Source organism: Pelodiscus sinensis, unplaced genomic scaffold (assembly GCF_049634645.1).
Source record: "Pelodiscus sinensis isolate JC-2024 unplaced genomic scaffold, ASM4963464v1 ctg35, whole genome shotgun sequence".
NCBI lineage: Eukaryota > Metazoa > Chordata > Testudines > Trionychidae > Pelodiscus > Pelodiscus sinensis.
Window position 1 is genome coordinate 7,192,836 of NW_027465908.1, and position 14,744 is coordinate 7,207,579.

The 14,744-nt window shown below is 55.7% G+C and overlaps 1 protein-coding gene and 3 non-coding genes across 4 annotated transcripts in view; 1 reads left to right on the forward strand and 3 right to left on the reverse strand.

The window, feature by feature from the left end:
* Positions 1-14,744, reverse strand: part of LOC142818207 (uncharacterized) — a 115,434-nt gene that overhangs the window by 56,656 nt on the left and 44,034 nt on the right.
* On the reverse strand, positions 1,099-1,263 carry LOC142824501 (U1 spliceosomal RNA). Its single transcript, XR_012899361.1, has one exon. It is a non-coding gene; the product is annotated as a U1 spliceosomal RNA (small nuclear RNA).
* LOC142824528 (U5 spliceosomal RNA) lies at positions 3,051-3,166 on the reverse strand. The gene has a single exon (XR_012899386.1). It is a non-coding gene; the product is annotated as a U5 spliceosomal RNA (small nuclear RNA).
* On the forward strand, positions 13,960-14,175 carry LOC112544140 (small nucleolar RNA U3). The gene has a single exon (XR_003087458.2). It is a non-coding gene; the product is annotated as a small nucleolar RNA U3 (small nucleolar RNA).

The window sequence follows — 14,744 nt, forward strand, 5'->3', positions numbered from 1 at the left end:
ATGGGTTGCAGGGTCCTGCCTAACAACAGGAAAACCAGTCTGGCTTTCAGCAGAGCCAGCTCCCCATGGACACTGCCAGGGGGCCAAGCAGCTCCAGTGGCCCCTCCCTCTCCCCAAAAGCCAGCCCTGGCTGGGTAGAAAGATGCTGGGCCCAGAGGCCTCCCTTCACCTGGCAGAGGCAGAAGTGATGGAGACAGGCCCAGGGGTGTGTGGGCTACAAAAGCCTCTTGTCCCCTTCTCAACTCCTAACAGTGCAAACATCAGGGAGAGTAGCTCAGTGATAGACTACAAATTATATGAGCGTTACTTCAAATCCAAGGCTGTGTCTACACTGGGCCACTTATTCCGGAAAAGCAGCTGCTTTTCCAGAATAACTTGCCAGCTGTCTACACTGGCCGCTTGACCACTTGCTTTTCCGGAAAAGCAATGATGATCTACTGTAAAATTGTCAGTGTTTTTCCGGAAAAACTATGCTGCTCCTGTTCGGGCAAAAGTCCTTTTCCGGAAAAACTGTTCCGGAAAAGGGCCAGTGTAGACAGCCCAGTAGTCTTTTCCGCAAGAAAGCCCTGATTGCGAAAATGGCGATCGGTGCTTTTTTCCGGAAAAGCGCGTCTACATTGGCCATGGACGCTTTTCCGGAAAAAGTGCTTTTCCGGAAAAGCATCCTGCCAAAGTAGACGCGCTTTTTCCGGAAATACTTATAACGGAAAACTGTTCTGTTTTAATCATTTCCGGAAAAGGGTGCCAGTGTAGACGTAGCCTTAAGGGTACGTCTAGACAACATGCCTCTGTCTCTGTCCAGCTGGCCGGCCGTTAGGGGAAACTTCCTGTAAGGCGAGCAGGGTGGCTGAAGAGGGGCATCAATGGCCTAGGAAAGCAATGTGCTTCCCGTGAGATGGCAGAAAAAGCAAAAGAAAAGAACCGCCCCCCCGTGGGCCGGGCCAAGCCAAGCCTGAGCATAGAACAGGGACCAAGCAGAGAAAAACACAGAAAACTAGCAATGCTCGGCACAGAGAAAAAAAGGAGTGAAAACAGAAGCAGCAACATTCCCTCTCCATTTGTCTTGGTCATCTGTCAGTCTATTTTTCACAGCAAGCGCCAGGACAAAGCACAAACGCAGATCCTCGCTGCCACAAATAATGCAGTCAAGTTTGCCACACTTGGGGAAATTACAGGGATCAGCACAACTGCAGTGCAATGGATGAGCCTCACCCTGGGAAAACCACCTTTGTGATCATGATATCTTCCCTACCAGGTAAGCATGAGTTCCACGTGCACAACCACCGCCTGCCCCCCACCGTCCAAACTCTTTCACATCATGGGGGATGCCACCTCGTGCACCCACACTGCCGTGCCCCAAATGCTCCCCTACTGCCCGCCCCTGCCTCCAAGCCGCCCCCAACACCCACATCGAGCCCCGCTTGCCCAACGTGGGCCCCGCTCGCCAGCCCGCTTCCGCTCCCACAAGTCTCCGCTCGTGCCCACATCTGCATACGTGCTCAAGCCGCTCCGCCTCTCCGCTTGGGACATGCCCCCACCTGACTTTCTGCCTGGGCCCGGCACTCTCTCCCCTCTCCGGCCTGAGCCCCGCTTCGGCGGCGAGGAGCCCGGTGGCGCTGCTGCACCCTGACTCTCGACCCCGCTGGCGCTTTCCCCGGCTGCGGGCCGCACACCCAGCAGGGGCTGGCTCGGGCAGGAGCCGCCACTCGGGAGGCACCGGGTCCGTGCGGCTTCCGCTCTCGCCCCGACACCCCTGGCCCAGCCGGGCCTGTCGCCCTCCGGAGCCGGGTGCATCCGGACTGTGTCTACACTGGCCACTTATTCAGGAAAATCAGCCGCTTTTCTGGAATAACTTGCCAGCTGTCTACACTGGCCCCTTGAATTTCCGGAAAAGCACTGACGATCTACTGTAAGAAATCCTTTTTCCGGAAAACTGTTCCGGAAAAGGGCCAGTGTAGACAGCACAGTAGAAAATGGTGATCAGGGTTTTTTTGTGGAAAACCGCATCTAGATTGGCACGGACGCTTTTCTGCAAAAAGTTCTTTTGCGGAAAAGCATCCTGCCAATCTAGATGTGCTTTTCCGAAAATGCTTTTAAAGGAAAACTTTTCTGTTAAAAGCATTTTCGGAAAATCATGCCAGTGTAGACGTAGCCAAGCAGTATGCAGGTAATCAAATCGTTGAGACAATGCCATTTCTGGTTGAAATGGCAAGACACTGTTTTTCTTTGTGATACTGTCTGATATCCCTTTTGTGTGCATTGATTCTTTGGCGAAGCATCTGAGACATTTGTCCAGTTATATACATTATCTTACCCAGTACAAAGATAGCTTCCCCAATTATCACCTCTAATATCATTAGCTCACAGACATTTACCTCCCCCCTCCCATCTCTCCTCTGTTCTGAAATTTGATTTGTCTTTTTTATAGGTGTTCACTTTTTTTGATTGTATCCCTGGGCTACGTCTAGACTGGCATGATTTTCCACACATGCTTTTAATGGAAGGCTGTGTCTAGACTGGCCAGTTTTTCCGGAAAATCAGCCGCTTTTCCAGAAAAACTTGCCAGCTGTCTACACTGGCAGCTTAAATTTAGGCAAAAGCACTGACGATCTCGCGTAAGATTGTCAGTGTTCTTGCGCAAATACTATGCTGCTCCGGTTTGGGCAAAAGTCCTTCTGCGCAAAACTTTTGAGCAAAAGGGCCAGTGTAGACAGCCCAGATTTGTTTTCCCCAAAAAGCCCCGATCGCGAAAATGGCGATCGGGGCTTTTTTGCGGAAAAGCGCGTCTAGATTGGCACGGACGCTTTTCCGCCAAAAGTTCTTTTCCACCAAAAGCATTCTGGAAAATCATGCCAGTCTAGACATAGCCCCTCTTGTTAGCACTGCATAGTTCTATTTTTTGTTTTAGCTAGGCTAGACTAACACAACTACTACTATTAAAAAAAGGTAGCACACCATAAGGTACAACAACATTTTCAAATAAACACAGGCACCTACAGGTCTCACTACAAAAACTAATAGTTCAGTTCTGTTTTTTTACATGATTGGGTAGCTTCACTGGAGTGAAGCCTCAAAAAATTGAGTGCAAACTCATAAATGCTCCTCTCCACAGAAATCTTTACTAAAAGGCAAAAGATTTATACAATTTGAAGAGAAACCAGAATATACCACAGATGCTGCAGAGGCGCTGCCAGAAAATCGGCATCTGTTTCTCAACTCACGGTGGCTACACGGGACCGTCTGCAAATCCCCACCCCTTCTGCAGCCTGTTGCTCTGCCACGCTGATAGCCCGAGTTTTGCGTGGGAGCCAGGGGCTTTAGGAGCAAACTCTGCCCCATGGCGAATCACTGTGCGCAATGCATCGTGGGTATGTAAATGAGCACCCCTGGGTACACCCGAGCGCACGGAGGAGCCCAGATCTCCGAGCTGTTGCTGCAGCCCCTAGCTCGCTGCCGTGGGCCAGGCTGGGCAGCTGCTGCTGGTCTCACCACTGTTCCAGGCGCAGACCGCGTGCTGGTTCCCCGCGGGCCCTTCGGCCAGTAGCTTGGGAGTGCCAGGCTCCACGCTGCCCTCAGGAGGGGCAGGCGGGCTTGGGGATTTGGTTGCTGCCGCGTGTAAGGGCCGGGGCACGAGCCGCTGAACTGCCCTGGGGGAGGGTGGGTCAGCCACGGAGCCTACAGAGGATCCAGCCCGCCCCGCGGCAGCAAAGTCGGCGGCTTGTCCCCAGTCTCCAACGCTGCAGCTTGCACCCGCGGCCCTTCTCCGTAGCCCACCCGCTGTGATCGAGCCAGACCCTGGGACACCCGAGTGCGATTCTCCCCCGCCTGGGCCGGCTGGTACTGCCCCCGGTTTGCTCGCGCTGTTTAAACACCTCAGTCTCCGCCCCTAGGAGTTTCCGCTCCCTAAAGGAGCTGGGTTGGTTCCAACCTTCTCAGGAACGTTCACAGCACGGAACAGAACAGGAACAGCCGCGCTGGTGATGAAACCCTGGCACGGGGTCTAGCGCGGGGTTTGTAACCCCCTCGTCTGGGAGCGTCACTGGAACAATTCTCTGACACGCTGTGCTTCTATTGCATTATCTACACAACGAGTTTTCTCAGCAAAAAAAGGTGCTAATTAGGGTCTCATTTGCATGAGTCATTATCTTATTTGCATATTTTCTGGCAAACTGATTTTGCGCTGGGGTTGTTGTGCAAAAACAAGCAGTATGGAAGTTTTCTTTTTGCACAAAACCCCCTTTTTCTGAAAGATCAATATACCTCTTTTGGGGGGGCATAAGAATCTTTTGGGAAAAGGGGGTTTTGTGCCAAAAAAGTGTTCACACTGCTTGTTTTTGCACAAAAATCCCATTGGCAGAAAATATGCAAATGAGATGGTGACTCATGCAATTGAGTCCCTCATTAACATATTTTTTAAGGAGAAAACTTCTAGTGTAGATGTAGCCTCTGTGGCTACGTCTAAACTGGCATGATTTTCCGCAAATGATTTTAAGGAAAAGTTTTTCCATTAAAAGCATTTGCAGAAAAGAGCATCTAGATTGGCACGGACACTTTTGTGCAAAAGCACCTTTTGCAGAAAAGCGTCCATGCCACTCTAGACGCGGTTTTGCACAAGAAAGACCCGATCGCCATTTTCGCCATCGGGGCTTTTTTGCACAAAACAGTCCTGAGCTGTCTACACTGGTCCTCTTGTGCAAATACATTTGCGCAAGAGGGCTTTTTCCCGAACGGGAACAGCATAGTATTTGCGCAAGAACACTGACAATCTTACATTAGATCGTCAGTGTTCTTGCGCAAATTCAAGTGGCCAGTGTAGACAGCTGGCAAGTTTTTCCGCAAAAGTGGCTGCTTTTGCGGAAAAACTTGCCAGTCTAGACATAGCCACTGAGTTACCAGCAGTGGGGCTGTTAGTGTCGGCATCTAACTAATTGCACCATTAGGCCACGTCTTCACTCTGGTAGAGATTGCTGCTGCAATCCATCTTCCAGAGCTTGATTTAGCAAGTCTAGCTAAGCCTCATGAAATCAAACACCTAGGGCACCTCCTGCTCTTTGCTATTATCCTACTCCCACTGTGTGGGCACCACCAAGCTCAACTGAAGGTAAAACCAACTCCAGATACATGTTGAAGAATGGTGGGAAGAAAAGACCCATTGACCTGGCAACAAGGCACCACTGGGTGTTGAACCGAGGATCCCCTGCTTACGAGGCAGGCACTTTAGCCAACTAAACCATGGTGCCTTCCTTGAAGCAACCTTAAAACTGTTCTACTTTATGGTGCCAGACACCCCCTTCCCATTCCAAATTGCAGCCATTCCCCATTCCCCTCCAGCTCTTGCCATGACTCAAGGCCTGCGCAGGCCAAGACATTTGATTGGCAGCTGGAACCCAAAACCTTTGCGTCAATTGTAGCACCAGGCCCCAAAGGGACAGACCAAAGGCAGCTGCCTGGTCCTAAGGCCGGGCCTGCAGCCAGGGGGAGGGAGAAGAATCTCTCCTTTCAGCTGGGGTGCGTCTACACTGGGCCACTTATTCCGGAAAATCAGCCGCTTTTCCGGAATAAGCCGCGAGCTGTCTACACTGGCCCTTGAATTTCCGGAAAAGCAACGATGCTGTACTGTACAAAATCAGCCGCTATTCCGGAAACCGTACGATGCTCCCGCTCGGGCATAAGTCCATTTTCCGGAAAAGCTTTTCCGGAAAAGGGCCAGTGTAGACAGCTTTTCCGGAAAAGCAGAAAAAACGAAAAAAAGCGGTTTGGACGCTGGGAGACCCCGTAGGAGCCGCGGACTTCCTGGTAAGCCCGAGCTGTTAAAGGGCTCTCAGGCTGCTGGGCGCACGTGCCAGGAGCCTGTCTGGGTCAGCTCTGCCGCCTGCTGTGCTGCCCAACACTTTTTTCCTTTCGGCTCACCGCACCATGGCAGCTCCTGCTGGAGAGCCCCCTGGACCCCCAGCGGAGGAGGCCCCCAGGGGCCGCAAAAGGCCGGCCCCATCCTGGAGCCCCAGGGAGCTGGAGGCCCTCATCGAATTATGGAAGGAGGAGGAGGGTCTCCACGATCTCCATTCCCGGTGCCGGAACGCTGATCTGTACACTCGGCTTGCGCAGAACCTGGCCCAGCAGGGACACCCCAGCCGCAACTGTGAGCAGGTCCGCTCCAAAGTCAAGGAGCTGCGGCTGGGGTATGTCAGGGCCACTGAGGGCAGGGGGGCAGGACCCGACGCCTGCCCATATTTTGCGGAGCTCCACTCCTTTCTGGGAGAGCCCGCCCCTCAAGCCCCACCGGTCCCCGTGGACACCTGCCAGCGGCCACCTATTAACCGTCCCACCGAGCCGGAGGAGGCAGACGACAGCGGCAGTGCATCTGGGGAGGAGGCCAGCGTTGCCACCCAGCAGGCCCCCTCCAGCAACTCCTCCGAGGACGGGGAGGAACCCACTGGTGAGTCTGTGCAGTTTGCACTCCCAAGGGTGGGGGGCGGAGGGCGGGAGGTGGGGAGCCAGGTGCCCGGAGGGGGGAGGGGGAGAGCATGTCACTCAGGCCACGTGAGCTGCACGCTGCGTAGCATGAGGACAGCAAGCAGCAGGTGCAACCACATGCAGCCTGGTGACCGAGCGGCACGTGACCACGGCAGGCAGCTGCAGGCCACGCCTGGGACCCTGCTGCTCACACACATTTGGCGGGACCAGGGGGAAGGGTGGATGCCGGACGGAACTGGCCAGGGCCCCAGGGACTCAGCCCAGAGCCCGCAGCTCCAGCAAGGGTGCAGACCAGAGAACGGCACACTGTCCCATGCCTGGCTGTGAGGCACAGCCAGCTTCTATTGGGTAGACCGCAGCGTCACGGTCCTGTGACCGTGGCCCCCACCAAGCCCCTCACCTGCTCCCGGTGCCTTGGCTGGTTCCCCAAGGGAAGTCCCCACTGGGGCCACACATGTTCCTGGGCTACCGGGCTTGCGGGAGGGATCGTGGGAGGGAGAAGGGCCCCTGAGTTGTGCTGCAAGGATGGGACATCCCCCCACCCCCCAGTCACCCTTCTGGTTCCGTCCAGGAGATATCCCACACGAGGGGATCTGAGAGCCCAGACCGCCTCTGCCAGATGTGCTCCCAGGCACTGCGTGGGGATGCATCTCGCTCCCTGTCAAACAGCAGTGATTAACCCAAAAGCTTTTCACAGTCTCCACCGGCAGGGAGTTCCACAGGTGAACGCTGCGCTAACACCCTCCCGCCCTGCATGGGGCCAGGATACAGAGCGGTGCTTACAATACCCTGGAGGGAGGACCCTACTCCAGGGGCAGGCAGGAGGGGAACCGAGTGGGCCCAAGCCACACAACTGTGGGGTCACCTGGGTTCAGGGGTGGAGGGCATGCGGTGTGGGGACAGTGGACGGCCTGCCTGACTGACCCATCCTTTCTTCTCTTCCTTGCAGCGGGACCCAGCACCAGACCCTCCATTGCGGCAGCAGCGCCACCCCCAGCAGGCCAACCCCGGAGGCACAGGCTCCGCCAGAGGGACCAGCTGCTTCGGCGCCACGTCCATGCTGTGGAGGCAATCCAGGCCTCCATCGAGGAGCGGGTGCAGGGGGACCTGCAGTGGCGGCAGGATGCCTGGGCTGCCTTCCTGGCCGAATGCAGAGGGATGCGCACCACCATGGACACTCTCACGGCACATATTGTGCATGCCATTCACTATGGCATGGGCGGAGCCCAGGCCCCCGCCATCCCTCCCGTAGCACAGGTCATGCCCCCTCCCATCCCAGCTCCTGGCCCTGTTCCTGCCCCTCCTCCTATCCCAGCTCCTGGCCCTGTTCCTGCCCCTCCTCCTATCCCAGCTCCTGGCCCTGTTCCTGCCCCTCCTCCTGACCCTGTTCCTGCCCCTGTTCCTGCCCCTGTTCCTGCCCCTGCCCCTGTTCCTGCCCCTGTTCCTGACCCTGTTCCTGCCCCTGTTCCTGGCCGTGCCCCTGTTCCTGGCCGTGTCCATGCTCCTGGCCACCTCCGCGTGCAGCCTGCCCCGACGCGGTCTGCCCAGCGTGGGCAGGCTGGCCCCCGGAGGAGCGTTCGCAGGGGCCGCCCATCCCAGTAACTGCCTCCCCCCGTCCCAGTTGAAGGTCTCCCCCTCTCCTGTCCCAGTTGAAGGTCTCCCCCCTCTCCTGTCCCAGTTGAAGGTCTCCCCCCCCCCTTGTAAATAAACAGATCTCTACTTTGCTGTTCATTCGTGTGTTGGGTATTGTGTAACTCTAGGGTAGTGTACAAAATGATGTGAGATGCCAAGTAGCCACTTAAATGTAACATGGTGGCAAACTGTGGAGAACGAAATCTGTACTCTATTCACTGGGGGGGGGGGGCTTCGTAAGTGGTCAGTAGTTTGTGGCGCAGAAATAAATGATGACACTTTTCAGTAACAGGTAAACCACAAAATATTATTAACATAGATTACAAACTAGCAAGAACAGTTACAAGATGCACACAACAGAGATTATTAAACAAACTCTAGGCACAGGGAGGACGATTGTGGTGTTGCTGGCCACCTCGATCCTTTGGTCCTTCCGGGCCTCAGGAGAGGAACAGCCAGGAGATCCCTCGACGGATGATCGTGCTGTTGCTGGCCATGTCAGTCCTTTGGGCCTTCCGGGCCTCAGGAGAGGAACAGCCAGGAGATCCATTGAAGATGGCACTGATGTGAGCCTTCGACACAAGTCCCAAATCCTGTTGGCTGTTCCTCAGGACGGCGATGGTGGCCTAAACCCTAGCCTAACTTAAAAGACAAACCCTAACTACGCCCGACGCACCCGACAAACAGACTCGATGACGGCCGCGATGTGCTGTGACCCGACGCTTTACTATACTATTGGGGGGGGGAGGTAAGGGGAGGAGGTGGGGAAGGGTAGGAGCTGGGACAGAGTACTCTGGGGTGACCCAAGCGACCCTGCTAGGGGGCTTGGGCAAACATCTCCACCAGGGCCTCTCTAATGCGCACCGCCTCCTGGCGCGCCTGGCGGATGGCAGCTGTGGCGGGCTGGTCCAAGGTCTGTGCCTCAGCTGCCACCCATGCAGGGAGGAAGGCCTCCCCACTGCGCTCCACAATATTGTGGAGCACGCAGCACGCGGCCAGCACTTCCGTTGCATTCTGCTCACCCATGTCGAGACGGGTGAGCAAACAACGGAAGCGGCCTTTTAAGCGACCAAATGCCAGCTCCACTGGGTTTCGGGCCCGGTTGAGGCGGTTGTTGAACCGGGCCCGGTTCTGGTCCGGCTGCCCCGTGTAGGGCCGCATGAGCCAGGGCATCAGGGGGTAGGCCGCGTCCCCGATGATGCAGATGGGCATCGGTACATCCCCAACAGTCAAGTCCCGCCGGGGGAAGTAGGTGCCCGCCTCCAACCTCTGAAACAGTCCAGAGTTCCGGAGGATGCGGGCGTCGTGTGCCCGGCCGGACCAGCCGCCGTAGATGTCCAGGAAGCGGCCCCGGTGATCCACGAGGGCCTGCAGGACGATGGAGCAGTACCCCTTTCTGTTCATAAAGTGGGCTGCTCGATGCTCTGGGGCCCGGATGGCGATGTGGGTGGCGTCCAGGGCTCCCCCGCAGTTGGGGAACCCGAGGGCAGCGAAGCCGGCCATGGTCTCATCCACGTCGCGCAGGCGGATGATTCTTGGCAGCAGGACGTCATTGATGGCGTGGACAACCTGCAGAAGGGTGCAGAGAAACACAAGGGAACACATTACATACAGCCAGGGGTGAGTGTGCGCTCCCTTGGGTCCCCCCCCCCCTTGATTCCCTCTGTCCACACACACACACACACACACACACACACACACACACACACCAGGGCCCCCCATGTCCCCCCCCACCAGTGGGCCTGTGCAAGGGAGGGATGGCCAAAACCCCTGGGCGACCCAGCCTGGAGTCTTGGCTGTCCCTGGGCCTGGAGTGGAGCACCCTCCCCCCATCCCACTCCCCCTGGGACTTACCTGGATGACGATCACGCCAACGGTGGATCTTCCCACCCCGAACTGGTGTGCCACCGAGCGGTAGCTGTCCGGTGTGGCCAGCTTCCACAGCGCGATGGCAACCCTCTTGTTGACGGGGATGGGTGCCCGCAGCCGGGTGGCGGTTCTCTGTAGCGCGGGGGTGAGCCAGGTGCACAGGGTCAAGAAGGTCTGTTTTCTCATCCGGAAATTCCGGACCCACTGCTGGTCGTCCCATAGTCCGAGGACCACACGGTCCCACCAGTCGGTGCTGATGTCCAAACTCCAGAGTGGCCGGTATACAGTGGGGTGCTGATGAGACAGAGTTGCCAGGGCCTCCCTGGTGAGGTCGTCCAAGGCGATCTCTGCCTCCTGGTCCATGAACAGCATGGCACCGGCCTGCAGCACGAGCTGCAGCCAGCGGAACAGCACCAAGAGGGGCCCGACCAGGCACATGGCCACCCGTGGCTCCATAGTACACAGAGCTGGGCAAAAAAATAAACCGCAGAGAAAAGCAGTTGGGGGCCAAAGGGGGGGGTGTCCCCAAAAGTCAAAGGGCACCCACAGACCTGCGAAGGGTGTCAGTCCCTGGAAGAGGCCCCAAGGCACGGGAGCAGGAGACCAACGGCTGCCCGGCGAGACCCCTTTAAGCACGTGTCTGAACGGCGCTCTGGCCCCGCCCCCGGAAAGGGCTGGTGGCCTTTGCCCTCTTCAAAATGGCTCCGGGCTTTCTGCTTTTCCGGAAAAGCGCATCGTTATCGCGGAAACTCCGTGGCCAATGTAGACGCTCCTTTTCCGGAAAAGCTGAAAACGGAATGTATTCCATTTTAAGCATTTCCGGAAATTCATGCCAGTGTAGACGTAGCCCTGGAGTTGAATCAGCCACCTAAGGACACTTGCCGAGCACCCGCTACAGGCCTCTGCTCTGCCAGCTGAGCTATGGAAGGTGCCTGGGGCAGGCTGCTTTGCCCAGGTGGCCCTTGGACGAGTGCCAGGGCAGGAGCCCCCCGAAGGGGCCGGCCTGCCAGGGGAGGGGCAGAGGAACCCAGCAGCACAGGGGTGTCACAGGCGCTTCACCCGCAGAAGGACCCTTGAGTGATCCAGGCAGAAACGCCGCGTCTCGCTCCCTGCAGCTCCCCTTGCTGCCCTGGCAGGCGCTGCCCCTTCTCCCACTGGCCTGGGCCTGGCCTCCCTCCCCGCCCGGCACCACAGAAAGCCCCTTGGTGTGAGCCTGGGCCAGCCAGAGGCCTCAGGCCTGTCCCCTCTGAGGGGCTTGTGCCTCGGCCTCCTCTGCCCTTGGTGCCGGCTCTCCCGGCTGCCCCTGAGCGCTGCTGGCCAAAGGAGGCAGCAAGGCAGGAGAGGGGAGGAGCAAGTCCCGCTGAGGCCGACAGCTCGGGCTCAAGCCTCCAGCCCCAGCACAAAACCTTCAGCCGGGCCCGTGTGGCTCCCTCCTGCCCCCGCACACGCTCACAGGGGGAAACGTGCCCCATGTTCCATCCCCGCGCCAGGCCTGGGCGACGGGCTCAGCCCTCGAGCAGCCCACAGGGCCTGTGAGGGACGGACTGAGAGCAGGGCCCCACTGACACCCCCCGTCCTGCCCCACTGGCCTGCGTGTGGCGCTGGCACGGGACAGGCAGGAACGGCAGCCGGGGGGAAAGCAGCTTGGACTGACGGGCGAGTCTCACTTGCTGACCAGCCTCCCGGGCCCTGGGCTCTGGGGCCAGCCCCCCTGTGGGTCAGAGCCCCCCGGCCACAATGCTACTCCAGGGGGCCTGGTTCCAGGGCCTCCTAATCCCAGGACCTGGCGGGCTGGAGGCCTTTACCCTGGAGTCTCAGAGCTCCCCCAGTGTCGGCTGCCAGGAGGGGGAAAGCTTCTCCTCAGGAACCTCTCCCAGGGCAGTGCCCCCAGCCCAGTCCCTGCCCATTGCGGGGGCAGATAAGAGAGACCCCCCCCTTCTCCAGGAGCAGCCGCCCCGGGGCTGTAGGAGGAGAATCTGGCCCAGGGCTGTTCCCAGCAGAGGGGGTTTGCTCCCAGCCTGGGTCCAGTGAAACTGCTCCCAGCACGTGCGAGGTTGGGGGACCAAGCAGATCAGTTTTGCAGATATCTACACTTATTTGCATAATGCGTATGCAGATATGCAGGGCTCGGCACTTAGGGCAATCTGCCCGTGGTGAGTAGACTTTAGCCCGGTGCGGCGCTCAGTGCAGTCTGTGCATGCGCAGTGTGCGATTCTGCGCGGCTGGCGAGCGGGGTTCGCAGCCCCTTGGCAAGCCCTGCAGACATGGAACTGTAATGCTACTGGTCTGGCAAAAGTTTGTGAATGGGTTTGGCTGTCCATGCTGTAAAAACAAAGGCTGGAAATATTGGCTTGATCCATGGGGGGCTGGCCCAATGCAAGGTGGGGAAAATACTGGGTGAAAGTCTGTGTGTGTGTGGGGGGGGGGATTTTTCCCACCAGGACTTTGTCCCTCGGAATCCCCGCAGAGGTTGGGTTTTGTCTTGTTTGGTTTCCCTTTTCCCTGCTTCCTTCCTCACTGGCACGGAGGGGGCGGCTCTCTCAGCCTCTCAGTGGGAAGCCCTGGCACAGAGATGGGATGGGCAGATGCTCTGAGAGGCAGTCCCTGGGCTGTTTGGAGAGAGAACTTTCCCCCTTCTGGATTACTTCATTCCACTAGGATGGCCGAGTGGTTAAGGTGTTGGACTTAAAATCCAATAGATGTTTGTCTGGGTGGGTTCAAACCCTGCTCCAGGTAGATACTTGATTTGGAGAAACAGTAATGTGGGTGGGGTTTTGTCCTGCTGTTAGGAGGGGGACTGGATTTCAGCTCCAAAGGTCCCTTTGGTGATGTCTGCAGTGGCAGTTTCTTGTGCAAGAAACATCCATGCTGCCATGTGTGAGCTGTGCTTCTGAGCAAGAGCATCCATGGCAGTGCTGATACTCTCTTGTGCAAGAAACCCCTGTCCTGTGTCCATACTGCCTTGGGTCACAGCTGCTGTAACAATAAGGTAAGATGAATTAATAGACACACATCAGGTGAAAGCCAATGTGCCCCTGACTGGGAATTGAACCCAGGCCCCAACAGTGAAAGTGCTGAATTATAGCCACTAGACCATCAGGAACACATGAATAAGCCTTCAAAGTAGGAATAAGAGATCCTCCAGAATAGGGCTTTATTCCGGAGGATCGCGCCAGTCTAGACGCTTTTTTCCGGCTTTTCCCCAAGCCGGAAAAAAGCGGCGGCCATGTTTATTTAAATCCCGCGGGGGATATTTAAATCCCCCACGGATTTCCCTATTCTGAAGTTGAAAATTAGCATGCCCCTTTCGGAAAAGGGGCCAGTGTAGACGTAGCCAAGGTGTTGGAGCAGCTATTAAAAGGCTTCTTCCTTGGCAGGGGCATTGTGCTTGTGGATTGGCTGTTTTTTGGATGACTGGTGCTTGCACATGCAGCTGGACTTTAGTAAATCAGAAGGATGCAAATCGTGAGCAACCCAGCGCCTCTGGAAATGGGAGTGGAGTAAAAAGTACAATATTGTCTAAAAAACCCAACTTGATTAAAAGTCAAAGTGTGACAAAAATAAATAACTTGAGTAAAGTACAAATACCCAAAAAAGGTCTTGAGTAGCGTAATCAAGTATTTCTACTTAGTCACTTTCCACCTCAGCCCGGCAGGCAAAGCTTCCTGGACCCAGCTGGTCCACAGACTTACCCCTGACTTAAAGGAGCCCCAGGAACTGCAGTTTCAGGAAGAAACAGCAAGAGATTTTGATTGGGTGCCAGGTGCTCCACATGCTAATCAAGAGGCATATTTCTGTAAAATGGGACGAGGAGCATATTCTAATATGCAGATTTCTAAATCTGGTGGAGCGTGTTTGAATGGGACAAGCACTTTGCTGAGATTATTTCTGTTCTTTAGTTTTTTAAGTGTTGTGTGAAAACATTCCCCATGAGGAGAAAGTGAATGCACATGAGGGTGGGTGTGTAGCGAACAGGGCTCGCCTAAGACTATACTTTCAGGGATCATTTCTATAGTCGGTAACTAGAAAAATGCACCTGAAAGTGGTTGGTCTTGCTAACCATGAGGATGAGTGATAGTGTTTTCTTCTGAACATGAAATGAGCAGACAGTGTTGCTTTAATGTTATTGCTGTCTGCTATTGATGATTGTTCCTTTTTTCCTGTTGAAAAGCTGGAGGAAGAGAGCACAGGCTGAGTGGCTGGTTACTGTCAAAAAGTTCAAAATTAGTTTTGAAGTAGAGAGAAGGAGGGATTTCCCTTTATCATCCTGTCCTGGCTTTTCTTGAGTTCCTGGTTTTACTTCTACTACTCTGGTCCTGATCCTGGGCTATGTGGACATTGGCACGATCTTGCACAAAAGTGGCTGCTTTTTTGTGAAAAGCGCATCTAGAGTGGCACGGACACTTTTCCGCAAATGCTTTTAACGGAAAACTTTTCTGTTAAAAGCATTTGCGGAAAATCATGCCAGTCTAGACGAGGCCTAGGGGTGCGTCCTACAGCTCAAAATAAGTGATGCAAATTATGTAGTTTATTTCGAGTCAATTTTGAAATAACTTATTTTGTAATTCGGTGCTGACTACACAGCGCTTATTTCAAAATAAATCGCAATTCTGAAACGCCCCTCCCTCCTTGTGCCATGAGGTTTACAGGGACGTTGGAATAGCGAGCCCGTTATGGTTTGAAATAAGGGGCTTGCTCTTAAGACGCATCTGTGTGATATGAGCACCACGTCCTAAACCTTCGAGCTAGCCGGCCCACGGGTGTCAGTC